Below are 27,817 nucleotides of genomic sequence, written 5' to 3' on the forward strand. Positions count from 1 at the left end.
TCCGTTCAGGCATTGTTTATCTTGATTGCAAAGCTGCATGCCAAAATAAATAGATGCACGGCTTAGATCAATCTATCAATTGATAGATGGATAGATACATCAGGGCATTAGCTGCAATAAATCTAAGAGAGAAAATAAGAAGTCCCGTCAATCATCTTCCTTGACCCAGTATGATTTGCTGAAAGAACCTCAACCTGAGCCCACAACTTCCCCTGATGAGCACTGGCTGGTTTCCTTCCCTTTGCCTCACTGCTGGAAGCAAATATGACAAAATGCAGATACTGCAATAAAATCACTAACGGGAAGCCCAAAATAATGAGTGCAGGTATCAATAGTAGACAAATAGTAAAAAGTAGACAGTGAGACCAAAAAAAAAAAAAAAAACTCAGGGGAGAAAACAATGTAGATGCGCAAAGGAGAACAGTGTGTCTAAAAGGCTGGAAAGCCCCTAAACACTAGAAAACAAGCTGACATTTCTGGTGTGATTTGTCTATATGGTAACTGTAGTCCGTGTCCACACATGCTATTGTCACCACAATTCGCTCTGCTTCTGAAAGCTTTTGATTTCAATTCATGCCTTTTGTTTCCTCTCTCCATTCATATTATCACCTACTACATTTCAAAGTGATGTGAACTTTTTGGTCTTTATTTCCATATAAAGCAATTAAGAATGTTAGAGAAAAGACAGGGGTTTTGTTTGTTTTTCTTCACTTAGCTCAGAAGCATAATATTCTCCCAGTCAGTCCTGGGAGCATGGCTCACTATTGCACACACAGTGCTATTCTGGACGCGAGCTCCAGGTCTACCTTTGAGGGACTAATACATCATTTCCTGTTTCCCCATTTCCTTCTCATATAACTTTTCTGTAAAAAGTGAGACAGAAAAAATATTTTTTAAAATGAGTTACAAGACAACTTCCTGCTTTGATTTAATAGACGGACATTCATATGTAGTGGTTATTAAAGTAAAAGTAAGGTGGGCATGGGTAGGAGGAGATAAAGAACATTTATATATTCTCAACCCTGGTAATAACTACATGTGCTACTTTCTTGTGTGACATAAACACTGATTTTTTTTAAAAGATTTTATTTATTTATTCATGAGAGATGCACAGAGAGAGGCAGAGACACAGGCAATGGGGGAAGCAGGCTCCCTGCAGGGAGCCAGACATGGGACTTGATCCCAGATCCTGGAATCATGTCCGGAGCCAAAGGCAGAAGCTCAACCACCGAGCCACCCAAGCATCCCCATAAACACTGATTTTACTAATGAAGAATTCCTGGTGAAATTATTTACCTGAAATGATAGGCATGAATTAAACTGACATACATTTCAGCTTTCACAAAAATTTTCTCTATTTTCAACAAGAAAATATTTTGGACAAGGACTAAGACACCCTTCTTGTTATGTTTTCAAAACTCTCCTATGTGAAATCTATCAGAAAGTACCTACTTGTACTGGATTGTCTACTAAACACTGGGGAAAGGAGGAAACATTTTGGAAAATGGGGGGAAAGAAAAACTACTAGTACTATAAGGTAATTTTTTTTTTCTCTAACAAGTCATAGAAATATTTCCACTTTAAGAAAGGGCATAAAAGTACTATTTATCTCCCTCATTACCTATTTCGCAATCACTCTCTTGATTTTAGATATCAAGAGAAGCACAATCACTGCTGAGTTTCCAGATAATGGTGGTGGCAAAAAATATGGATGTTTGTGTGAGTGTGGGACTATCAGTGTGTGCAGGTGCATAAGGAACTGAACTGTTTTATATTTGAGCCAGCTTTCACTTTGGCTTTATGAGCTTCTTACAAACGAAAAAAAAAAAAGATATGCTTTAAGAATTAATTTAGACTCCGTCTACTGGGCAAATTTCTTACATTCATTTTCAGATTTCTAAAAATGTCAAATTTGGCTTAACTCTAAGAATCGAATAAAAGACAATTTGATACCCTGTACAACTTCCATCCCAATTCTTATTATTCCTCTGTTAACAATCTTCCTGAGTTAGACTGTAGGCTAAGGGTAAGTACCACTCCAGTTGCTCACCATTGTTCCTGAAGTTAATAGACAATGGGGTATCTTAAGTGCCCAATACTGCTTATTGAAAGAATAAAGGGTTTATGATCTTAATCCTCTAGTTAATTAGTACCTCACACAGTCCTTTTGAGTTATTTTAATCCATTTTTTGCACTTTTCTCTTTCATTAAATTTTATTACTTAATGTAGCCAATAGGATTTTTGATAATTCAGTGAATCTAGTAATATTAACAAATGCCACAAGCATATATTTAGCAAAAGCTACATGCCAGTCACCATTTTAACAGTTTTAAAAATAACTCATTTAGTAATTGCAACAATCTTCTGAGATATGTCCTATTCATTATCCATGATACAATGTAGTTACAGTACAAAAATACCACATTCTAAATAGACTACTCCTTTAAAAACAAAAGATAGTATAGTGTCCCTACAAAAGTTATTTTAGCTCTATGGGCCAATACTTACAGAGGTTTACTGTATAATATTAACATCATAATGCAGATTTGCATTCCCATAACACTTAAGTATCACTATGTTATACAGTGATCACCAAAATGTGTTGATGGACCAAAACTTTTTGCCAAAAGTTCATTTAATTTCATGCATATTTCACCAGAAAATAGTTTAAAGGGTGTTGTAATTGTTTGAATAATGGCTTCACAAAATACCTACATCCTAATCCCCGGAACCTGTGAGAATGTTGCCTTACATGGTAAATGGGATTTAGCAGATGTGATTACATTAAGGACCTTGAGACTAAGAGATTATCCCAGATTATGTGAATGGGTCTAATATAATCATAGATTCCTTGTAGGAAGAAGACAGAGGGTGCGAGTCAGAACAGGTAACAAAGGCAGAGCAGAGAAAGAAAAATTGGAAGATGCTACACTGTTGCCTTTGTAGATGAAGAATAGGGCCATAAACTGAGGCATGAAGGTGGATTCTCTAAAACCCAGGCAAAGAAACAGATTCTCCCCCTAGAAGCTCTAAAGGAAAATAGCTCTGCTGACACATAGATTTTGGAGTTCTAACATTCAGAACTGCAAGAAAACAAGTTTGTGTTATTTTAAGCCACTAACCTGGTGGTAATTGTTGACAGCAACAACAGGAAATTAATACAGGTTGAGTAACGCAGATGTGTGTAGATAAGAACTTAGATTTTGATTTTGGGAGCCAATTTTTGGTACTTCTTAGGTTCATACATAATATATGATGCCTTCTAATTATTTTGCAAGGAGATGAAATAATATTATATTCATATACCTAAGTTAAAATTATGCTGCTTCTTATAGAAACCTAAATTTTTAAATAAGATTTGTCACATATGTAGTCATATCATTATTGAGCACATAAAATATTTTCATAAATTAAATAAATAAATAAATATTTAGGTACACTAGACTAGTATCTTGCATAAGTTTAGTATCTTCAGTCTCATTAACTTAATATTAAACACAATTTAAACTCACTCTTCAATGGTGTGCTCATCTATATTCCAATGGTAAGCACACTTACAGAATCAACATAATCCTTGGGAAGATTACCTGATATACCAAGTACTACTCATACATAAATAAATCTTTGAATGGATGTTAAGTACTGAAGTGTGACTATGTGGTTTATCTCTACTCTTGCGAAGATTGAGTTGACTTTTTGTCCAGTCTTTCACAACTACCATGAAATTAAAAATGAAAGGCATGAGATTCCTCTTAGATCTAAGCAAGTTAACCTTTGTTTTTATTTTTAAGATTTTATTTATTTATTCCAAGAGAGAGAGGGGCAGAGACACAGGCAGAGGGAGAAACAGGCTCCATGCAGGGAGCCCCATGAGGGACTCGATCCTGGGTCTCCAGGATCACACCCCGGGCTGCAGGCAGCGCTAAACCGCTGGGCCACTGGGGCTGTCCTACAAGTTAACCTTTGAATGAGGTTAGGGTCTGTTACCTTTAAACACTCTGATAGGCCTATATTGCAGTAAAGAGCTAAGACCATCTTACTTACCTATCTTCAGTGATAATGTTTACACTTGAGGATCAAAAAACACATAATTTATGTTCATAATTTTGCAATGTAGCTTAGGAGTGGTTTTATTTTATAAAGAAATGTAGATACAGAAAATATAATTAAAAATTTTTATATAATTGCCATTTAGAATTTTTAAATATTAACATTTTATCATATTTGCCTTAGAATTCACTTTTTATTTTTACTTATTTTTTTAAAGATTTTATTTATTTATTCATGAGAGACACAGAGAGAGAGAGAGAGGCAGAGACACAGGCAGAGGGAGAAGCAGGCTCCATGCAGGCATCCCGATGAGGGACTTGATCTCAGGACTCCAGGATCACACCCTGGGCCAAAGGCAGGCACTAAACCGCTGAACCACCCAGGGATCCCCTACTTATTTATTTTTTCAGTAGGCTTTACACCCAATAAGAGGCTCACACTCACAACCCAGAGATCACAGAGTCACATGCTTTACCAACTGAACTAGTCAGGCCTCCCCAGAAATCACTGTTTAAATAAAGAAAATACAAGAAATTAAATTGAAAGCTCCTTAAATTTCTCTTCTAAATTCCATTACCCTTTACTCCTACAAAGAACCAATATATTTAATTTAATGTGTAAGCAACACATTTTTATACTATTCTACAAAGATAATATAATGTTGCATGAGTATTTTTTAAGTCACATAATTGATATTGTTAACACTGAGACAATAGGCCCCAAATGGAGTTGCTTATGTTGAGTCTAAACACACCAAGATTTAACTTAGTCTGTCCCAAAAATGGAATCTTACACCAGTCAATCAAGAATTATCTGATCAGCACTCTTGAGGTAATCTGCCAAATAGACCTCCTACTGCCTTCTAAAGGAAAATGACCTTCCCTGAAATAATTCACTTTTTGCTACTACTCCTTGTATGTGTTCCTTTCTGCCTCTAGAAGTCTTTCATTTTGTATAGCTTCTCAGAGCTCCCTTCTATTTGCTAGATGGGATACTGCCTGAGTCAAGAATCATTGAATAAAGCCCATAAGATTTTAAAGACTTACTCAGGTGAGTTTTATTTTTTTAACAGCATCATATACAAGTTATCATTCTGACACTTGCTTTTTATTTCACATAAACTGTTTTCAAAATCTACATTCATCTTTAGTTCACTTGAACTGCTCTCTAGAAGTCAACAGGCATATATTAAATATTTTATATTTTTCAAGCTATTTATCCCCTCTTGATAGACATGTAGGTTGTTTCCATTTTTTAATTCCTACAAATGGTTGCACAAAGGAGCACTTGGCTGGCTCAATCAGGACAGCATGCAATTCTTGATCTTGGGGTCATGAGTTCAAGCCCCACATAGGGAGTAGAGCCTACTAAAAAAAACAAAGAAAACAAATGGTTGCACAGAAGATGCTTGTATTGTAGGGGATAAAGGCAGGCTGCCCTAGGAGGGACCACTTTGGTATGAGGATTATTTTCGAGTTAAAAGCAGTCAAACCAGGCAGCCTGGGTGGCTCCGCGGTTTAGCGCTGCCTTCAGCCCAGGGCATGATCCTGGAGACCCGGGATTGAGTCCCACTTCAGGCTCCCTGCATGGAGCCTGCTTCTCCCCTGCCTGTGTCTCTGCCTCTCTCTCTCTCTCTCTGTCTCTCTGTCTCTCATGAATAAATAAATAAAATCTTTAAAATTAAAAAAATTAAAGCAGTCAAACCCCAGCAGATTCAGGAAAAGATCTTTATTTCCCTCAACTACCTAAGAATAAATCAGATAGAGGATCTGCTCCAAGAGGAGAGCTATCATCATAGATAACTACATTATGTTTGAATTATTATAATAGACAAGGGGGAAACTAGCATGGTCTGTTTGATCAAAGTTCTCTAGGTCCACTGTTATTGAGTGGCTCAGAAACAGTTTTCTAAGCATTTATTCTTTTTCATCTTCCTGAGGACTGCATGCATTCCCTCTGAAGTCGTGGACCCCTAACCCCTTCTCCTTAGTCAGAAGGACATACATGTCTCACTTTGCTATTTCCATGTTTGTGTGGATTTCTCATGTATATGAAATTAAATCTGATTTCCCTATTATTCTCTGTCTTATGCCAATTTGATTCTCTTTTTTTTTTTTTGAAAGATTTTATTTATTCATGAGAAACATAGAGGAAAAAGTAGGCTCCCTGTGAGGAGCCTGCATACAGGACTTGATCCAATGACCCTGGGATCACAATCTGCGCCAAAGCCAGAGGCACAACCACTGAGCCATTCAGGGGCCCCTATCAACTTGATTTTTAGCCCAGCTTTTAGAAAGACCTTAAATAGTAGAGGCCATTCTTCCTCCCTGGTAGCATAGTTCCACTTGAGCACATGTGTGAGTACTTCTCTTGGGTAATCATGCAGGTGCAGAACAGCTGAGGTATCCCAGGGTATAAATGTTTTTAATCTTCCTAGCTACTGTGAATTCCTTCTCCCAAAGGGGGTTCTGATACTTTTTACTCACACCAGCAGAGTATGAATGCTCCCATTTCCTGATAACTTTACAACATTCAGTCCTAGATATTTTCTTTTTTTTTTTAGTCCTAGATATTTTCACTGTTACAGCCCAAAATGTAGCCCAATTACACAGATCCTCAATGCGTTCAACTTAGCTTCACTAAGATATAATTTATATACAATAAAATTAACAAGTGTAAAATGTACAATCCAGTATTAACAAAAGTATAGAGCTGTTTAAACATAACTACAACCGGGGCACCTGGGTGACTCAGTTGGTTAAGCATCTGCCTTTAGCTCAGATTATGATTCTGGGATCCTGGGATCGAGCTCTACATAAGGCTCCCTGCCCAGAAAAGCCTGCTTTTCTCCTTCAGCCTCTGCCATTTCCACTGTTTGGGTTCTCTCTCAAACAAATAAGACATTAAAAAAAATGACTACAATCAAGTTATAAAATATTCCATCACTTCAGCTCCCAACCCCACCCACTAGTCCCTGAAATCAGTGATTTTTTTTTTTTTTGAAATCAGTGATTTTATTTCTGTCTCTCCAGTTTACCTTTTCCAGAATATCCTAATAAATGAAACACAGTATTTGACCTTTTGTGTTTGGCTTCTTTTACTCAGCATGATGCTTTTGAGAATCATTCATGCTATTGCATATGGTCCATTCTTTGTAATTGCTGAGTAGCATTCCATGATGTGGATGAACTACAATTTATTTTCACTCAGATTTTAATTTGCACTGACCTAATTATTATGAGGTTGAGTATCTTTACATGTATTTTTGGCCACCTGAGTTTCTTTTTTCTAAAATGTGTTCTTTCTTTTTGCTTGTTTTTCCATTGTGTTGTCTTTTTTCTTAAAATTTAAAAATTATTCTTTGTTCTCTGTCATTAACTGCATAACTAATAGATTATATCTTTTCCACATAAATATGAAAATAAACATTCAAAGGCTAAACTTTAATCCTCCTAAAAGAACACATTTAGAAGCATTTCATATTATTAATGTATATGACAAAAAATAGGGTGGGAATTTGGGTTAAAAACAACGTAATTGGGGCACCTGGGTGAATAAGTCAGTTAATCATCTGCCTCCAGCTCTGATCATGATCCTGGAGTCGGGAGACTGAGCCCCACAACAGCTCCCTGCTCAGCGGAGAGTCTGCTTCTCCCTCGCCCTCTGTTCCTCTCATTGCTCTCGCTCTCTCTCAAATAAATAAAATCTTTTAAAAATTAAATTTAAAAAATAAAATCAACATAATTTACTTGCTATTCAATAACCCTTTTAATGATAGGTTGGTTCCTTCCTTGGAAAGGGGGAGCTGGGTACTGTGTTCTCTACTTATCTGGGTAAACAAATACATGTTAAAATACAGCTAGGGAAAAAAACGTAATCAAATTCTATTTGATACAATTATCTTGCCATTTTAATCAACACATATCATGCCTGTGATCAATAATTGAATGGAAAATGTCTTTCATCTTCTATACCCAACACAAAACTGCTATAAGAATTAATGAGCAGGTTCCCCCAGTGCAGTGTATCATATTCTTTCAGCAGTGCATGCCCTCCTTCAGACCAGAAGCTCACTAAATGTCATTCACTCCAGCCCTGAGCCCTCCTGGGGCTCATCCAAACCCCTCTGCTAGCAGGCAGCATGGAAACACATATCTCAAACCTCCTTGTCTCACAACTCCATGTTCTGTGGTTGTTTCCTACGTGGGTTTCTGCCTTCAAGGGCTGTGTGCTATTTCTCACAACAATCCCCAAACCACCCATATCATCTTATTAAAAGTACAATAAACAGTCTCACAAATCCCCTTTATCGCACCCTAGCTCAAGTCCGAGTTGTACTCATTCCCCATGTGGAATAGCAACTGATCCTGCTCCCTGTTGCAATCCACTCTTCACACAACAGCTAAAGTGATTTTTTTTTACAAACATAAATCAGATCAACTTGCTTTAACTGCTTGGATTCCTTTGAAGTTCCTATATGGCAATTTAAATTCATATTCTCATCTGTGACCTGTAAGGCCTCACAAGATCTGCCCTAATCTTTCCTGTGCCAATCTCTCCCAAGCTTCCTACGCTCCAGGTTCTAGCCTTCTGTCAGCACCAGACCATGCCAAATCCCTGTCTTCCACAGTGCCTTTCCGCTTGCTGCCCCTCTGCCTGGAACCCTGCTCTTCTGGCTTTCTTCCTGTTTGCCTTCTTCCCTTTCTGGCTTGCCTTGAAAGTCACCTTCTCAGAAAACCCTTTCTAAAAGTAAATTCTTTCATTTTTCTCTCTCATAGCCCTTTGTTTCTTTCCTGTAATGATTTTGTTTACTTATTTCTTGGCTGACATTCTCAGTAATGGTAAACTCCGGAAGGCAGGGAATTTGTCTTCATCTTAGTGCTTAGCACAGTGCCTGGGATTTCTAAACAGCTCGATAAATATTTGATGAATGAATGAATGATTCCTTGGAATCAGAGCTACACACACACACACACACACACACACACACTTCACGTGGAGCCACTGGCTCTTCTGTTTTGTATCTGGAAGCACAGCTACAGACACGTAGGTAAATTTTTTCTGATACTGTTCTTTTCCAGCATGAATCTGGTCAACCAAATTATTCAGGAGTTGCACAGAGGGTAATTCCTTCCCCAGTGAACACAGGACTAAAGAGGAAAAAGAAAAGAACCTACTGAAAATTCCCTTCCTCTGCAGACTTTTAAACTGCTAATCAGCACAAACAGCTTGTAGTAGATTGAGCACAAAAGGCTGCTGAAATGGCACATAACTAATTCCAGGTGATTTAATATCTTACATTGCCCTAGTGAAAATATTGACAAAAAAGAAGAATATGATTTGGAGGCTTTCTGCACTGCTGAATTTGGTGTTAGCTTTTGAGCCTCTATCAGAGCATTTTCATAAATCAACATTGCTAAAGAAAGAAAGTCTGGGTGTGGCATTCAGGAACCACTGTCAAATTAGAAAAATGCTAGCAAACGGGAAAAGGCTAGCTCTTTGGGTGTGAAAGGCCATATGTAGCAGCCCTTTCCCAAATGTATGTTCCACTTTGACAATGTTAAAGGTCACCTCCACAAGGCTCTTTGAGCGTCCAATGGCATCTTAAACCTAAGGAGGAAACAAGCTTCCCAAATATATTGCCAATATCTATGGTTAGGTAGCAATCATAGGGAAGTATGAAATTCAAATACTTCTGATAAATCCACATCTTATACAAGGTATCTATAAACACAAACTAGGGCAGCCCGGGTGGCTCAGTGGTTTAGAGCCATCTTCAGCTCAGGGCGAGATCCCAGAGTCCCAGGATCGAGTCCCGCATTGGGCTCCCTGTGAGAAGCCTGCTTCTCCCTCTGCCTGTGTCTCAGCCTTTCTCTCTCTCTCTCTCTCTCTACTTGCTCTCATGAGCAAATAAATAAAATCTTTAATATATATATATATATAAGCACAAACTATTTTATGGGTTTTTTTATAGACAGGTCTGGTATATGTTGACTATCTTAGGGTTCCAAGGCTATTCTTTCACTCATAAGAGCATTCTCCGGTACATTATTTCAGAATTAATTCCCAATTGCTTTATGAAAGAGAGTATTCATTTTAATCCTTCTCCTGACCACATTAAAAAGAATACACAAGAAGTAAGAAGATTCTTTTCAACTGTCATATAGGAAAGTTGGCTTTAGATTCACAAGAAATCAAAAGAAAACAAAGCAAAAAAAAAAAAAAAAAAAAAACAAACAACTGTAGTATCTAGAATTATTCTGCCATATATTTTCAAAGAGCCAAAACTTTAAATTCTAGTAATATTTTCCCCACAATACCTCAATTCAAATTGTATCATCAGACATTGGTATGTATGTATGCATGTATTTTAAAAATTTTGTTTTTAAATAATCTCTACACCCAACATGAATTCACAACCCCAAGATCAAGAGTCACATGCTCCACTGGCTGAGCCAGTCAGGTGGCTGAGTTTTTAAATATTTTCTGATTAGTATTGTTCCTCTAAACTACAGTAGTGCTTTTTTAAACATCATTTTTGGTTTTTTTAAAGATTTTATTTATTTATCCATGAGAGATAGAAAGAGAGAGGCAGAGACACAGGCAGAGGGAGAAGCAGGCTCCATGCAGGGAGCCTGATGTGGGACTCGATCCCAGGTCTCCAGGATCACGCCCTGGGCTGAAGGCAGGTACCCAATCGCTAAACCAATCAGGCATCCCAAAACATCATTTTTTTTTAACAAAACATCATTTTTGTTTACATTTTCCGCCATATCTGGGCAGGCAGGTCTCAGATCCCACATTCTTGGGTTTAAAATATCTCTAAAGACTTTCATCATACCAATTTCCAAAGCTTTTAGAATGGCAGTTGACAAATTTGATGACACTGACTGATTCATGGAGCCAACAAATAAAAAAAAAAAAAATGAGTGGAAATGCTGAAAGTCAAAAAAAATTCATAATTCATAAAATGGTCACCTCAAGTAAATTTCACTATCATATCATTCAACAGATGGCAATGGCATCCTTGTCAAAAGTCAGATTGTAAAGCTTTTGAGAGATGTGCTTCAATGCACAATACAGTTTTATAATTAGTCACCTAGTATGTGGCCAAGAAATAAAAGTCACTTTTTGCACTGAACATATAGTAGTATAAGCAAATCCATGACAGTTTTCAGAGGTTTCCATTTTGCTGATAAATGCTTGATGAGAAAGCAGAGCCTGAGAGTGAATTCAGCATAAGTAAGGTTATGTAGATTTACCAAAGAGCAGTTATGTATATGTATGTGTATGCCCACACATGCTATGTGTTCAAATTCTCAATTTTATGGTCTCAAAATTATGCCTTGTCAGTATTATTTATTACGTGCACATGATTAATATGTGCAAGGAATAAGTTCAGAAGATAAAGCTAGAATATTTCACATCCCTGCAACTAATGTTTTATCAACTCTACTAACACACAAGTTCTTCCTATTGAACTTTAAGAAGCTCTATTTTCCGTATTTTCTAGGTATTAATGAAATATCTACAGTAATCAAGAGAGGGATGCATTATTCAAGGTGCTATCAGAAGCAAGAATATCCATTACCAATCAATCAATACTGTGGATATTCATTTTCCTATTTTTTAAATAAATTACTGATGTAATTAAAATGCAATGTATAAAAAGATTTAACAAGTCAATTGTTATGTGATGGCCAATAAGAAAGTGATATCCCCCCCAAAAAAGGAGTGCCTAGATAGTTCAGATGGAAGAGCATGTGACTCTTGATCTCAGGGTCATGAGTTCAAGCCCCACACTTGGTATAGAGATTACCTAAATAAATAAAGCTTGACATTTTTTTAAATAAATAAAATAAAATAAGATAAAACTAAAAAAAAATAGTGACATTGATAATGTAGCACATGACTTCAATGTCTCTAAGAAAAAAAAGGCACAAAATATTTTCACTTGAAAAAATGTGTAAATATACAAACATACACAACAAATAAGAAAATCCTGGTATTTCATGGTTAATTCTTAGTATTTAATGACCTTATCATTATTTTACCTTTTTTTTTCTTCTTTTCATTTCACAAGCATATTAAGTGTAGGGAACCAAACACACAGTAGCCTTATCTGCATTATCTAAGCTTCTAGAACTGAGAACCAGGTCCTAGAAAGGGACCACAGAACACAGAGTCAGCAGTACTCTGAGACATAAAGAAGAAATTAACTCACCTGAAAAACACAAAAGGTGCTGTGTTTTTCTGCTGGAGACATCTGATTTCCTGGCCATCTCAGAATTGGAAAGCACCTTCCAAGGTCATAGAACTCAAACATCCTTATGATGGCTCTGGATGTCCACACTTCCTGACTTATCAATCAAGTAGGAATTAGGTTGGCTTCCCATCTTTCACCTAGATTTGGCTTTCTCTAAGCCCACACCATATTAGGAAGGGCTCCTATTTTACAATTTGTGGAAAAGCATTTTGGAACTTGAGAAAAGTAATCAAATCACATTTTATCACCCAAGAAGTTTAACAGCACTAACCTACAGTGTGATAAATAGTGCTAAAAATTAATTGCTCATTAAATAGGGCTTGCATGTTTATTTTGCTTCAGAGAAAATGGTAATTGCAATGGAATTTCTTCCTTGACATTCAAATTCTACCTCTTTCCTGACAATTTTATCTCATTTTTAAAAAGATTTTATTTATTTATTTATTTATTTATTTAAGAGAGAAAGAGAGAGAGTACAAGTGGTGAGGAGGAGCAGAGGAAGGAAGAGGGAGAAGCAGACTCCCTGATGAGCAGGGAGCCCGATGACAATAATGGGCTTGATCCCAGGACCCTGAGATCATGACCCAAGCTGAAGGCAGATGCTTAACCAACTGAGCAACCTGGTGCCCCTTGAGTACCTTAATTAAACTGGAGGTTTAGAATACTTCAGGACTGTCAGGCCCAGAAAATGCATAGATAGATCAATCGATCGGCATGTGTTTGGTGGTAGCTGTAAGCATCTTCAGGCCATTCTGTGTCTAATTCATCTTGGACTTTATCCAGCCAGTATAATGATTTTCACACAGCAAGAACTTCACAAATTTTCATTTAAGGACTAAATGCAGGAACTTAATAGGACAAAGGCAGAGAAGTGTGATGAGTTTTTCTAAAGGATGTCTTCATCCCTTGAAGTTGGGCTGCATGTCCTAGAGCACTATTCTTAGTACCGCGATCATCTTAGGAAGTACTTTGGGCATGACCTAAGTCAACAACCCCTTTGAGTTTTCTTGCAGTCCTTCTCACTGTAAACAAAAAGTGGAAGTCTCAGGTAGGTCCTAATATATCACTAACAACACTTTAACTTTACTAATCTTGCTATTTATTTTATAGAGGGAGACAGGAAGCAGGACTTCAAACTGGAGCCTTCGGCAGCTAATAGTATCCAGCTAGTATTAATGATCTTAGATTGTTTTCATTGTATTATGTTTGTAGTTACCTTTCATTGTTTCTCACTGACGCTAGTGTTTCATTCACAGTAATGAAATAAAATCTCCATTTTACAGCAAAACTTTTTTTTTAATGTGCTATTAAAAATGTAAGTACATTATGAAAAAAAATAATGAAGATGTTGTATTTGGGGGAGTCTTAGAAAATAGAAGATGATCGAGTGACCAGTTGTTTTAAGAAGAAAGAACAGCAGGAAATGTGTCTGAGAAGACAGGAGCTCTAAGAAGGGTGGAACAGCCAGCAGTTGAGTAAAAGGAGAGGGTCTCTAAGGATACAGGGAAGTAGAAGGGAATAATGAAGGCTGAATCTGGCTGAATGTGGAAACGAAGTGTGACAGTTACTTGGCCTGCAAAGCAATGGAGAGCCAGGGGAAATTTTCGGGAAGTAAGTGACATCATGGTCAAAGTGACAAGCGAGAAAAGGGATTTTAACAGTGACATTTAGACCTTAGTGGATAAGAGTGGTTACAAAAAGCAGAAATCCAGTAAGGGGAAGGTTGCAGTGATCTAGTGATTAAAAGACTGAACAAGGAATTATCCAGAATGGCTCATGAGAAATAAATTTCAGTGTGTCAAAGAGAACGTTAGAACAGGCTTTGTGGTCACTTAAAAGTCAAGAAAGGATGCATAAGACAGAAGATGGACAATCGCTAAAACAAAACTACCCAAAAAGTGCTCTCTGCTATAGTAAAAATGTATTTTGCTCTAACAAAAGAAACCATGGGGGAAAAAAATCTGAGGATTGCTTGTGTTTCAACAGTCTCAACAGTTTTTTATATGGGTTTATAGGTTGTATCGCCTAAAAATGAAATCTATTCTGTAAATGTAAGTTTTCTGAACAAGGGAACATTTTATCAACTGCTAAATGGTTTGCCATGAAACAACTTAAGACCAAATCAGACAATCTGATTTCCAGTTCCACTCTCACATAAATGGTGCCATGAGTTCCCTTAACCTCCCTGAATAGGATTAATACCTACCTTGTTTAAACACCCAGTTTTTATTGATTTTATTCATTTATTTAACACCTGGTTTTTATAAGCATCACATTAAATGATATGTGTGTGTGTCTCTTAAAGGTGATTTTCAGCATTACCATTATAGAATTAAATTTGCCACAACAGAGCATTTTAGGGTTACATATATGGCATTTTGCCTGCTGAATTAGTTTTGAAATATGAAACATAGAGTGCAATGCTCTGCACATGCGTTTTGCAAGACTGCAGGAGAAAAACATCTACTCCTGTTTATCAGAAGGGTGGGAAAATGTAACAGAGGAATAAGAATGATAGTGCGTATGGTTCCCAAGCACAAAGAGAAAAATGGCATGCCACAGAAGAATAGGATGGGAAGGTGTGAGGAAATAGAGAAGTAGAGGCAATGAGGGGTTCACAGACTGAACCCCTATCAGACATGGCAGCGGTTGTTCTTCATCCATTACCAGGGAGAATTTGAAGAGAAAACAAACAGCCCAGGACAGCTCCCCTGCTGTATATTCTTGACCTGCTTCTTGTTCTGTGCTTGACAACACTGCAGGAAGACAGGAGAATAATGTTGGTACTCGATCCCCCCCACCCCGCCCCTTCAGTCCCCTTCCTTTATAATCCTGTTTCTGAAAATTACAGGTAAAGAAAGACTGAAGCCAACTGCACAATCATCATTTTGGTGCAAGAAGCCTGCTTCTTTATGTGCTTTTGGCTGTGACAGATCAATAGAAGGACATGAAGCAGCTCTTTCCTCCACCCCCCCCCCCAAGACTGGTGCCTGTGCAATCTGAGTAGTCAATTCCTGCTTCCTGGCATTTGAGTTTTGCCATGGTCCTTCTGACTCAGCTAGGGTACCCCTAGTTCTCCCAAGGCCAAGCCACTTCCAAGTTACATGGTCGAGTAAGGATAAATGCAAATGGATGAGAGGTACAGAGCATCCAAAAAACCCATCCTGCTACGGAATCTCAGCCTGAAGGGTCCTCAGCTGTCCATTCTCTCCTTCTAGCCTCCCTCGCCACACAGCTGCCTTCGGCTATCCAAAGTTCACTGTCCTGTCACACTCCCTTCTCAAAGTCGTGTGTTCTCCTGGGCCCAAGAGATCTAGGAAGTAGGAAGAGAAAGGAGTGTCCCTGTGGGGCACAGGGTTGTTCTACCTGTGTTCCATGTTTTCTTCCACTTTGTAATCAGTCATATGGTGAGTAAATGGTATCATGGCAGGTTTGATAATCCTCTTTATTAGCATGTCCATTTCTTCCTTCCCTGTCTACTAGAATCCTCCAGCACAGCAGGGTAGCTGCACGAATGCTCCTTTTGTATCTGGACTGGTGTTTTATGCTTTGGACTACAGTGGAAGGGACGCTGAACTTGTTCCAGGTCTAGTCTTTACGAGAACTGACAATATTCTAAATTGGACTCTTGGAATCCTTAGCCATCATGTAAGAAGTTCAACAACCTACCTACTGGGTTCAGCCTTTTTTGCATGTGCACAGCACCAGACATGCAAATGAAGCTATCCTGGGGACACTAGCTCAGCCCAGCTACAATCTGCACACTACCATGTCACCTTAGTTGTCACCAGGTGGGGCTGAAGAAAGCATCCATCTTAGCCCTGCCTGAATTCCTGACACACAAAAGCATGAGATTTCATAAAATGGCTGTTTTAAAGTTATGCATTAGTAATGTGGCAACAGATAACCGAACAGTGCCCCTTTACTCACATTTTACATAAATTGCTACATAGTCACAATTCAAACTAATTTTTCATCATTTCCTCTCTTAGCTACACGTAAGTCTCCAGGTACTTATCTTCCAAACGATACACGACTTGTGTATTTCCCCCAAGAATCTGATATGCAAAACACATTCCTACTGAGGTCTTAAACAGTTTAAAGCCATATGGTGAATTCCCCATGCACAATTCAACAAAATAAATGATGAAAATAGCGCGAGCTCAATTTCAGAAGTCAATGGAATGGTGATAGTATTTACAAAGCATGGCCTCCCTAAGTGATAGTAATAAAAAGATACACTGCAATACACTTGCACCGCAAAATCTTATCTGCAAACAATAGCACCTTGGGTAGTTATGAATGTGTTGCTTCTAGAAGGACATCTTGTAAAAGGTTTGGGGATTGTAATATTGCTGTTGTGTATCTGTATGTAACATTCTTAGGTAGATCACCAGGAAAGATGATTTCACTTGATTTTCAGATTAATGAACTATATGCCTATGGGTGAAATACCAAAATCTTTTTTAGTTTAAACTATTTCATAATTTCTTAATGGACCACCCATAGGTCATCATGATTTCTGAGTTGTCTCTTTCTAGCCTTTCCATTCTCTTCCCTTGCTGAAGAGATGCTAGCTATAATTTCTTTTGTCTGTGAACAAATCTGCAAATTTTCCATCGTCTGTTCTAACTTGCAGTTTATACTCAGTCATCCACTAAAATAAAACAGTTATGCTTATTAGAATGGTTCTAAATTAAGAGTGAGCAGTCACTGGATGAGGAAGATCTTTCCATACCAAAATGCTCACAGTGAATTCAATGAATTCACATTGCTATGTGGACTCTTTTGTTCAACTTTTAGATACTGGTTTAGGATTTAGAGACTGGAGGTAGCTAGTGAATTGACTTCAGATTTACTTGTTCTGATTACAGCCATTGATTTATTTTATATTTTTTACTGTTATTTGCAGTAGTAAAATAGCATAAGGGGAAACCTGTTTTGGAAACAGGTGAGAAATATCTATGCTACCTGTATCATGGATTATTTAGGGACATCTACTTAAATAAAAATAAATTAGGATTTATAACACCACATTAATTACAGATTTATTCAAGACCTTCACTTTCATATTTTAATATTTGTGGACTGGAAGTGGCTGAAATAATTCCTTCTGTTTTCTACTTCATGTTTAGCATGAGTTCTAAACAGTGCACACCTGCCCCAGTTTAAACATGTACATAAAACACCATACAACCACCCACATAAACTTGTGTCATTGATGGAGCCAGCCTGAACTATAAAGACACTGGAATACAATCTTCAAAGGCAGTAAATGTGAAGTAAATCCAGTTGAATAAAAATCTAGAACTGGTCATTCCATTCCCTTCATAGAACACAGAAGCAAATGTGTAGTAGCCACATTAGCCTCCCATTAAGGACATAGTCTAGTTTTCAGCAGAAACAATCAAACTACTCTCCACTATAAGCATCCAGTCTGTTAAACCCATTATTTAAATGAACTTGGGAAATGATGACACACACCTTTCTATCCCTCCTCATCAGCTCTGAATTTTGAGGGGCAAAGGAAGTGGAATGCATGCTTAATTGAGGCAGTAAATACAAGGCTGTAGCAGATTGTTTTACTGTTAAATACAGTAATGAGTTTTTAATGGCTGCTGTCCAAAATTACACTGGAGAAAAATGGTTTATTAGTAATAATAATAGCTGGCACTTTTATCTTCAAAGCACTTTACAAATATTAGGTCATTAATCCTCCAACTGCCACTGGGAGGCAGTGGTAAATGTTTCTATCCTTAGTTTACAGCTGGTGAAACAGGAAAATAGAGGTAGTAACCAAGTTTTCAAAAGTAGGTTTTGGGGATAGAGGTCAATTTCCAATTCAAACAACTCATATCTTTTTTTTTTTGTAGTTTTATGATTTTTATTAAAACAACTACAATATGCTCAGAAGCTATCTGTCTATTCATTTTCTTTACTGTGCGGCCTGGCATTGAGATTGGAGATTCCGATGGCCAGCTCTTTCCACAACGGCTTTGTGGTTCTTGGAGGAGACATTGTGAGCAATCTCTGCACGATAAGATTTGTCGCACCGCAGCAGTCCTTCAAGCTCCCTGGCGCTGTGGACTAGGAACTTCTGGAAATCACTGGGCAGCATGTGCTTTGTTTCCTTGTTCCTACCACAGTCAGCGCTGGGCATCAAGATCTGGCCCTTGAATGTTCTGTGCATCTTCTTGTCAATGCCCCTGGGTTTTGGCCAGTTGTGCTTAATTTTGCATTATTGGTCTGGTTGGTGCTGGATAAATTTCTTGGTTCTTGGGCTTCACCAAAGGTCTGAGGGCAGCCATGATGCCAAGTGGAAGATGGCTGCCATCTCCGCAGGAAGAGAGGACTCATATCAATTTTTATACATAATTGGATGGCATTCACTGTGATGACTGCCAGTCCTTCTTTGAGGGGTTAGTGGTTAAGGTCAAATCCTGTTTATCTAAACCTGATTCACAAAGGCATACAGGGGTTGTATCCGAATTGCTCAATAGTGGTCCTTTAGTATTATTTCAAGCAAGTCAACTGTGTTAAAAAATTCAGCCCAAATCAATTACATGCAGAAGCTTCTATGCATGGAAAACGTGATCTGTTGCGACCCTTTGAAATCTATCCCCACTGAGAATTAATTGCTAGAGGTTGCAAAGCAAAATGGAATCAAGGTCAAATTTAAACATATTTATTTGGGTTTTCTATTTTTATTCGTTCATTCAGAACTCCTTTACGGAAAATAGTATACATCTCAAATTAGTGCACAATAATAAGTAATCCAAATAGTCTATTATCCATTCTGATGTACTCTGTAGATTTTAAAATTGTTATTATTTTTGTTTGTTTGCTTACCACTGTGGGCAATGTTTTCAATTTCTGCCCATTGTATAACATCTGAAATATTTTAATCTAATAAATGAATTCTCCACAGTGTCATCAGATGCATCTTACAGAACAGGTTTTAGAAAGTCTCCGGATTTATAACACCAAAACAAATGTATTTCTTGAGAAGCCAAGTACTGTACTCTAAAGAAGCAGACATGGGCCACATAAAAGTCCTATAGCAAATCCATTCCATAAGAACCACGGAAAGGGGATCGGCTGTCTAGCCAAAGTAGAAAGCAAACATTTTTGCCTCTGTTCTAGAAAAAGGGTTGGAATTCCTCAGCATCTGAGAATGCTACTTATATTTTGCATATTAAAAGATAACAGTAATACTTGATTCTAAATACCCCAAACCAAAACATCAAAGACCATACTGGCCATGCCTAGAATTGCATTGATTTTTTTTTCTTCAAAGCCTTATCTTAATTGACAGCTGTTAATAAAGATAGTGCCATCATGACGATAGATGTCATTTTCAAGAACAGTCAGGCTGGCATATGACATCTGTCATTGCCAACTATTTCTATCTTAATCTGGGGTGGCAGATACTCACACCTTTGTGGAAATGCCAACCGTGTAATGCAATTGGTTATATATAACACCCAGACGTGAGGGAAACCCATGCATACTGATATGACAGCATCAGGAACATATCTGCCAAGAAATAAGAAATGGTAATGAAGGCAAGTGAAAGCTTTGGGGAGGGTAAAGGTTGAATTTTACATACACTGGTGCCGAGGGACAGGATAGGACAGTATGCTTTCATGACAAGATTTCGGAGAGAACACAAATGTCCTCCTCTCCCAATGTACTTCCCACATGGAAGTCCCTCACCATTAATCCTTTGCATTAAGGCTTTTAAACAGTCTTTTTAAATGCTGCCATTCTGGGGCACCTTCTGGGGCACCTGGGTGGTTCAGTGGTTAAGCATCTGCCTTTGGCTCAGGGTGTGATTCCAGGGTCCTGGGATCAAGTCCTGCATCAGGCTCTCCAAAGGGAGCCTGCTTCTCCCTCTGCCTATCTCTGTATTTCTCATGAATAAATAAGTAAATAAAATCTTTTTAAAAAAATGCTGCCATTCCTGGGATAAGTATGCATTTTCATGTAATACCTTAAAAGGAATCCTTTATATCTACTTTTCTACATGTTTAACTGAGATAATGAGACACAGAACAGGTAAATCTGGATAAACAACAGGGACAAGTACGAGGCCTTGATGAAGACTATAGTTAGAGAATCCTGCTAATCAACGGGGCACTGATGGATGCTGCACACCTGGGAAATTAAGTCCAATACAGAAGAGAAAGAATGTGCAAAGGACTAAATGTTTGAGTCTCCCCCAAAATTCATACATTGGGACCCAAATTCCAACGTGATGATATTTGGAGCTATGGCCTTTGGTAGATAATTAAGTCATGGGGTGAAGCCCTCATGAATGGGATTAGTTCCCTGAGAAGAGAGACCCCACATACCTCTCTTGTGCTCCTTCTGCCATTCTTGTTGTGAAGATACAAAGAAAAGTCAACCCAGAAGGAGGTCTCACAAGCAGATCATGCTGGCACCCTGATCTCAGACTTCCAGTCTCCAGAACTATAGGAAATAAATCTGTTGTTTCTAAGCCACTCCGCTCTGGTACTTTGTTATAGCACCCTGAATTGACACAGGGTGCTGAAGTTGTATGAGAGACTCAAAGGGTAGCATTTAGGGATTTGGGACAGGAACTCAGATTTTACTTTACTTCTCAGTGTGAGTCCTGGTAAGTCCTAGCTCTGCCACTTCTAAGCCAAACAAGATGACCTTGCACAAAAAGCCCCCTATGTCTATGTCATCCAGCTTAAAACAGGTATTATAACAATAGCACTACACAAATCACTGATGCAGAGAGTGCAAAATATATCAAATAGTCAGTAAATAATATAAGTATCAGCCTGGCACAGCCTTAGTCCTGTCTCTCATATAAAATAATTATTCAGTAAAAGCTCTTTCAATGACTGGTCAACATCTCATAGGACCTACAATCAATCAATCAAACCATCGATCAATACTGTACAATTACAGAAGCTATGGAAAAATCACATCAGGGACGCCTGGGTGGCTCAGTGGCTGAGCGCCTCCCTTCAGCCCAAGGCATGATCCTGCAGTCCCGGGATCGAGTCCCACATCAGGCTCCATGCAGGCATGGAGCCTGCTTTTCCCTCTGCCTGTGTCTCTGCCTCTCTGTGTCTCTCTCATGAATGAATGAATGAATGAATGAATGAATAAATAAATAAAATCTTTAAAAAGAAAAAAAAGAAAAATCACATCTCCCTAACTTTGGGCAGGGCTACATTCAGCCTTGGAAATATATAACTGGTAACATTTTCAATATTTCCCCTAGACTCATTACTTCCTTCAGTATACACATTAACTCTGATTTTTAAAATTTCATCAACTATAGGGATCCCTGGGTGGCTCAGCAGTTTAACACCTGCCTTCAGCCCAGGGCATGATCCTGGAGTCCTGGGTTCGATTCCTGCGTCGGGCTCCCTACATGAAGCCTGCTTCTCCCTCTGCCTATGTCTCTGCCTCTCTCTCTCTCTCTCTCTCTGTCTCTCATGAATAAATAAATCAAACCTTTAAAAAATAATAAAATAAAATTTCATCAACTATAATATATTTGTTTTGCTTTAAATAAGAAAATCTAGGGGCACCTGGGTGGTACAGTCAGTTAGGTGGCTGACTTGGTTTCAGCTCAGGTCATGGGATCAAGCCCCACTCTGGGCTCTGCGCTCAGTACAGAGTCAGCTTAGGACTCTCTCTCACTCTCACCATCACTCCCACTGTCCTCTCCCTCTCTCTTAAATAAATAAATAAATAAATAAATAAATAAATAAATAAAATCTAAAAGCAGTAGTGTGGGCCATGAACTAGATCACAAACAGGATATCTGAGCCTTAATTTTGATTTCACTATTAGACCTTGCTTGTTTTTCATCTATAAAATGGCCTAACAACTTGTCCCTTTTTGTTCATCATGTCACTGTAAAAGGCAAACAAAGCTGATATGGAAAAAAAAAAAAAAATCTCCAAAATGCTGAAAGCATCCAAATAATGCAAGACATTACAATTTTTTAAATAGAAATCTTGAAAAGTAACCTGAATGGATGGAAATGTAGTGTTGAGTGTGTCAAAAAAAGGTCTTCACCATGAAATCTTGCATGTATGAGGTGTGTTTTTTCCTTTGAACACCTCAGCACACAAAACATTCTATAGTAAGCCGATTCTATCACTTTACATTCTTTAGCAAAGGTCTTCGATGTAATAATAAACAATTCACAATCAACTCTAACTGCATCAAATGATCAAAAATCACCACATTTTTCTTACCCACTTACCTTCCATTACGCTGTGGATTACATCCCATAGCCCCAGGGAACACAGATGCCTCATAACACTGTGCTACCCATGCATCTCTGATTATTGCTTCATCCTTCACCCTGCTACCACTACACCAAAGAGGGAGATCCCTCCAGAGATTCAAATGTCCAGGTTACAGTGACTTTAAGCTGTTAAGACTGTTGTTATTTGAGGGCATCTCCACTTTGCAGGCATAACATCTGCAATCTCTGGCATCAGATTTACCCCTTACAGCAAAAGCTTTTGTTAGGGAAGAGCGTCTGCTAAAAATGCAAACCTGTTACCACAGTGGCTTTAATATGCCTTTTCCTTCAGACTCTGCCATCGGCTCTCATCTTGGAAAGAGGATATTATATAGAAGAACATACAAAATTGTCTGGAAGTTTGGAGACTGCAGCTGAAACCACCTCTGAATGGGGACTTGCCCACCTAGGGCAATGAAAGAAGAGAATGATAGAGAATGACAAAGCAAAGTAGAAGAGGACCCTGAATACAAATTTAATGATTTTCCATTTTGTTCCACATTTGGCAATTCAAAGGTTCTCCTTCCTCATTGCTTGTGTTCCATAAATTTTAAGGCTCCAGGTGTGCTAGGTATTCTTCATTAACCTACCAGATTCCAATCTGTTCTCCACAGTCTTCCAACCTACTGTGGGCAGAGGGAGTCAATCTCTGCATACCATCTTTTACCAGGCTCCCCTGCCATCTGACTCCTGGTTACTTTGGCCACTCTAAGGAAGGAGCAGAAGATCTGCATCTGCCACTTGACTACAGGTCCTGGCTGGCAGCCTTTCCGGGAGCTGCTGCTCTCACCTCCTCAGTAACTTCTCTTACCTACTGTCCTACTGGATGAGGGGCAGTAACAGCTCTTCAGCCTGCCCAAAAAGATGTGGTCCCTTCTCGAAACTCCCTTCAATTGTCTCTTTGAGTATGCTTAAAAAATAAAAGCAAGAGGAGACCAAGTGTTACTCAGAGAAGACACAAAACTCTGGGTCCTTGAAGACTGCCAAGGGGACATGTTCTTCACGTTCAGCCAATGGCACTCTGAACACTCAGGTTCAATATTGTGAGAATATCAAGTTTTTAAACATAAGTAAGAAATATGAATTTTTATGTGAAATCCTTGGTATTTATTTATTTATTTATTTATTTAAATCCTTCGTTTTTAAATATTGGCTGAAATACTTCTTAAACATTCCTTGGGCCAAATAAAACACCTATGTAGGCTAGGTTCAGTCCAAAGGATGTTAGTTTAGATCCTACCTAGACTATGCTGCCTCTTCTTTAGAAGAAAAAAAAAAATCTGTTTTTCATTGCAGTGCCTGATTACAAGAAAGAAATTACAAGAAAGATGGAAATTCACATCTATACAACTTTTCTTACACAGTTATTTAGTCCTAAAAAAATAATTCTCTCTCATTTGAAATCTCAAGGCAAAACAGAGAAACATCCGGACTCGAAAGTCACAGGAATCTGGATCTGTTCTAAATGTATGAATCTAATCAAATTATTTAATTCCAGTATGGCTCACTCCATTCATCTGCAAAATCAGGATAATGACTTCTTGCCTACCATCTTCACAGAGACATTTGGCTGAGAAATGAAATCATACACAGTAAATGAAAAGTGCATTTGAGCTCTTCAGAGACTAAAATGCTTTTTAAACCAGAGGGATTAGTAAGAAAAACCTCAGGGGTTTGCTGAAGCTTTTTTTTTTTCTTTTTTTTTTTTTTCTATTCCAACCACGTTTCATGACACCGAGGTAACTGCAAGTCAGTGCCTTAGGCCAACATGACCTTAAAGACTACCCCAACCTAAGTTGGTGGTACTCAACCCTCCAGTGCATTATTCTCACCAAAGCTTCCAAAAAACCCAAAGTCTTTCTTAGTCACCATCCCCAGGGATTATGATTATTAATCATCTGAGTTGGTAGTTTTAAGAATCTCTCCAGGTGATTCTCATGTCAGTCAATCCTGAGAACGAGTACTCTTAGGATCTTTCAAATATGTGTAACAATCACTGTGAGTATATGTGTGTATAATTGATGTAGGTATCAACAATTTTCCATTCAACTGTGCCATGATGACAGTTCACACTTATTCACATACAAAGGGATACACACACACATCTATCTATCTTTATACATTCATATACTGAATATGGAATACATAGATAATTACTGTAATTAAAAGCCAGAATTTATTGAGTGCTCAGTAAGTTCTACTAAGCTGTCTATAAAGATTGCCCCATATTATGCTCACAATAATGCATGCAAGCTGGCATGGATATCAACCTCCATTCCACAGAAGAAATCAGCGTTGGATTAAAATGACTTAGCCAAGGTCACATACCAAGGAGTTAGTCGACTTTGATCTTGAACCCAGGCAGCCTGATTACTATAGCCAGTGCACCAGTTTGTTTCCCACTGTGCCAGACAATATAAGGTTTATGAGATACATAAAATGGAACGTGTGTCCCCAAGAATGTTAAGATATGAGAAAGGAATTTTGATGAGCACTAAAATTCACAGGCTGCATAGGAAAGTGGTACTGTGTAGTCCCTAGAGTTAGGGAAAGTTGGATTAGAAGATGGGCAGCTGATGGTTTTGCTTAGCTCCTACTTTGCAACTATGGAGAAAATGAGATGTACCCAAACATCAGAAGAGAGAACAGTTAAGATCACCAGGAAAGGAAATTCTGTTTAAAGAAGAGAGTACATTTATATAGTTGCCAAATTCAACACATTTATTATTACCATCATCTGGCAGCATCATTTGGATTGGATATTTATGCCTTCTTAAATTTACCTCTATTTTCAGTTTAACCAGCAAACTACAATTTTTGAAGAATTCATCTCAGTTCAAACTCTATCTCTGATTCTTACTGAAAAATTGTGTATAAATATACACATAAACACACATACGTATTCCTAATAATTTCATTTTCAAAGAGATAAACAAGCTATTATAAAAATGAAAATAATACTTTTTTCACAGAAAATTTCAAAAATTGAAAACAGAATATGCATTTTCTTTGTATTTGTATTATCTAAACACAATAGGAAGGTAAGCAGAATCATTTTTTATACACAATACATAAAATCTCAATTAGTTATGGTCTATTTGTGCACTGACTAAAAACATTCGTTAACAAAACAGAATTTTCTAGTTTACTGGATAAATATACCAGAAGAAATTGTAGAATAATGTTAGGTTGCCAAGCAACCACAGCTCTACTCCCTCTTGTTTGTGATCAATCCAACTCATTCATCAAGCTTCCTATCCCAGTGCTAGAGAATTCCAACCAATTTGTTTCTTGGGAAAATTATAGTGACTTTCGGTAACACAATAACACTTTTATTCTCAGAAGATAAACTTAGATGTTCTTTCGATCAAAGGGATGTGTTAATTCATTATTCTCTACATGGTGCTAATGAGAAAGCTATAATTAACTAACTACACTATTGCGACACACATAAAATAAACTGCAGTAATTAGTAATGTTTAAGGTGTTAACCAGCCTCCAAAATTAGAAAATACAGAATCTTTCCTCCAATAAAGATGTAGAGAAAGGAGAAAGCACCATATCTAATTAAATTGGGAATTGTTTCCATTCTCCCTGGCATCCCAAAGAGGGGGAGAGGCATGGTCGCCAAAACATGAGAGATTTTACTTCAATAGCAGAGAAAATGGCTCAATGCCAATTCTACTTGTAGGTAGACATAAAATACTGGCGAATAATGTAATCCTTTCTTTAAAAGAATGCTTAGCACAATATTTTTCCAGGAATGAATAGAAAGAATATTATGCTTTCACTCATTAGCTGTGTTAACTTAGCATATTGTATGTAAATCACCATAATAATTGCATTCTCTTCAGACTGAATTAGTTAGTTACAATGAAGCTGTAATCAAAATGTTCATAATTGAAAATATAGTATTCTCGGTCTCGGTTTGAAAAAATAACAAGCAACGCTGATTAAATCAGATAATACAGCACATCATTGAAAACAGTCTTAGTATAGAGACAACTTCCTCCTCTAGCTTATATCGTTGCATGTCAATTAGCTCCCCAAATTCAGGACTCAATACCTCCAGATCTGTCATGGTTTTCTATGTGTCACCCTTTGTCTTTGGCCTAACTTAAGCTTTCCATGTGCATTACTGCTTAGATTTTCGGGGGAAAATACAAAATGGTAAAAAGCTAAATTTTTGTTTCTCAAATGCATTAGACTCCATGGCACTGTAGGCGGTCATAAATCAAAGTGCAAAGTAATTTCCAACAAATGAAACATTTAATGCCAATGCTCCTGGGAAACAATATGTAAATGATCATATGAATTTCAGGCAAGCTGTCACACTAATTCCTCAAGGTACCTTTTAAAGATGACATATTCACTGTGAAGAAGGGGGTGTTGTCATGCAAAAGTCAAACTTAAAGCAATACTCTACTATCTGAATTGATATTCCTTGGGCTTCCTGACACTCATTCCTTCAAATACGATGCCATCCAGCCCCCTCTATCACTTAATTTTCCTTTATGAGATTAAAACAAACAAACAACAATAAAACCCCCCAAAACCCCTAGCAGAATCACAAATCAGTCTTGATCATTATCCTTATTTAATCCTCCATTTAAAAAAAAAAATGAACCAGTCTAATTATTTCAACAAAGTAATTTTTGGTCAAACAACCTATCTTCAAAATCTTCAAAAGTAAGCTATATTTTATCCAGCAAATATTTTTCGAGGTCAGGTCTATTTTGTAAAAGTCTTAGGGAACTTTGTGATGGGAACACATGTCCAGTTTTAGTTGCCTCAGATCCAACAAGACACGCCTATATTTTAATAAGCAAGTGATATTTCTAAACTGTATTTAAAACCAATCCAGTAAATGAAATTAATTAGCTTAAAGGTAATAAATATATAATGTGCAATATCAAATCTTGTCATTCTTACAATTAGGCCCATGGGATGTTTTGCTCATCACCAGATAAGTTGGAGCACCTAATAAAACCATGAGGTAGCAATAAACATCGGCAGTCTTTTCTTTAAAAGACCCATAAGTATAGATACAACAGAGAACAATCTGAAAAACATGTATTAATCATCATAGTCCTACTCCTCTGCAGTGATGTGGGTAAAAACATGCCCAGAAAGAGATTTTTAATGAACTGCCATAGCCAGTACTCACACTTGCCAAGAAATAACTATTTTTCTTCATTTA

At 37.7% G+C, this 27,817-nt stretch overlaps 1 protein-coding gene and 1 pseudogene across 3 annotated transcripts in view; both read right to left on the bottom strand.

Moving 5' to 3' along the window:
* CHL1 (cell adhesion molecule L1 like) overlaps nt 1-27,817 on the bottom strand; it is a 194,974-nt gene that overhangs the window by 164,733 nt on the left and 2,424 nt on the right. The window lies entirely within an intron of this gene.
* LOC111091263 lies at nt 18,240-18,625 on the bottom strand (annotated as a pseudogene).

The sequence above is a fragment of the Canis lupus genome, chromosome 20 (genome assembly GCF_011100685.1).
Source record: "Canis lupus familiaris isolate Mischka breed German Shepherd chromosome 20, alternate assembly UU_Cfam_GSD_1.0, whole genome shotgun sequence".
Lineage (NCBI taxonomy): Eukaryota > Metazoa > Chordata > Mammalia > Carnivora > Canidae > Canis > Canis lupus.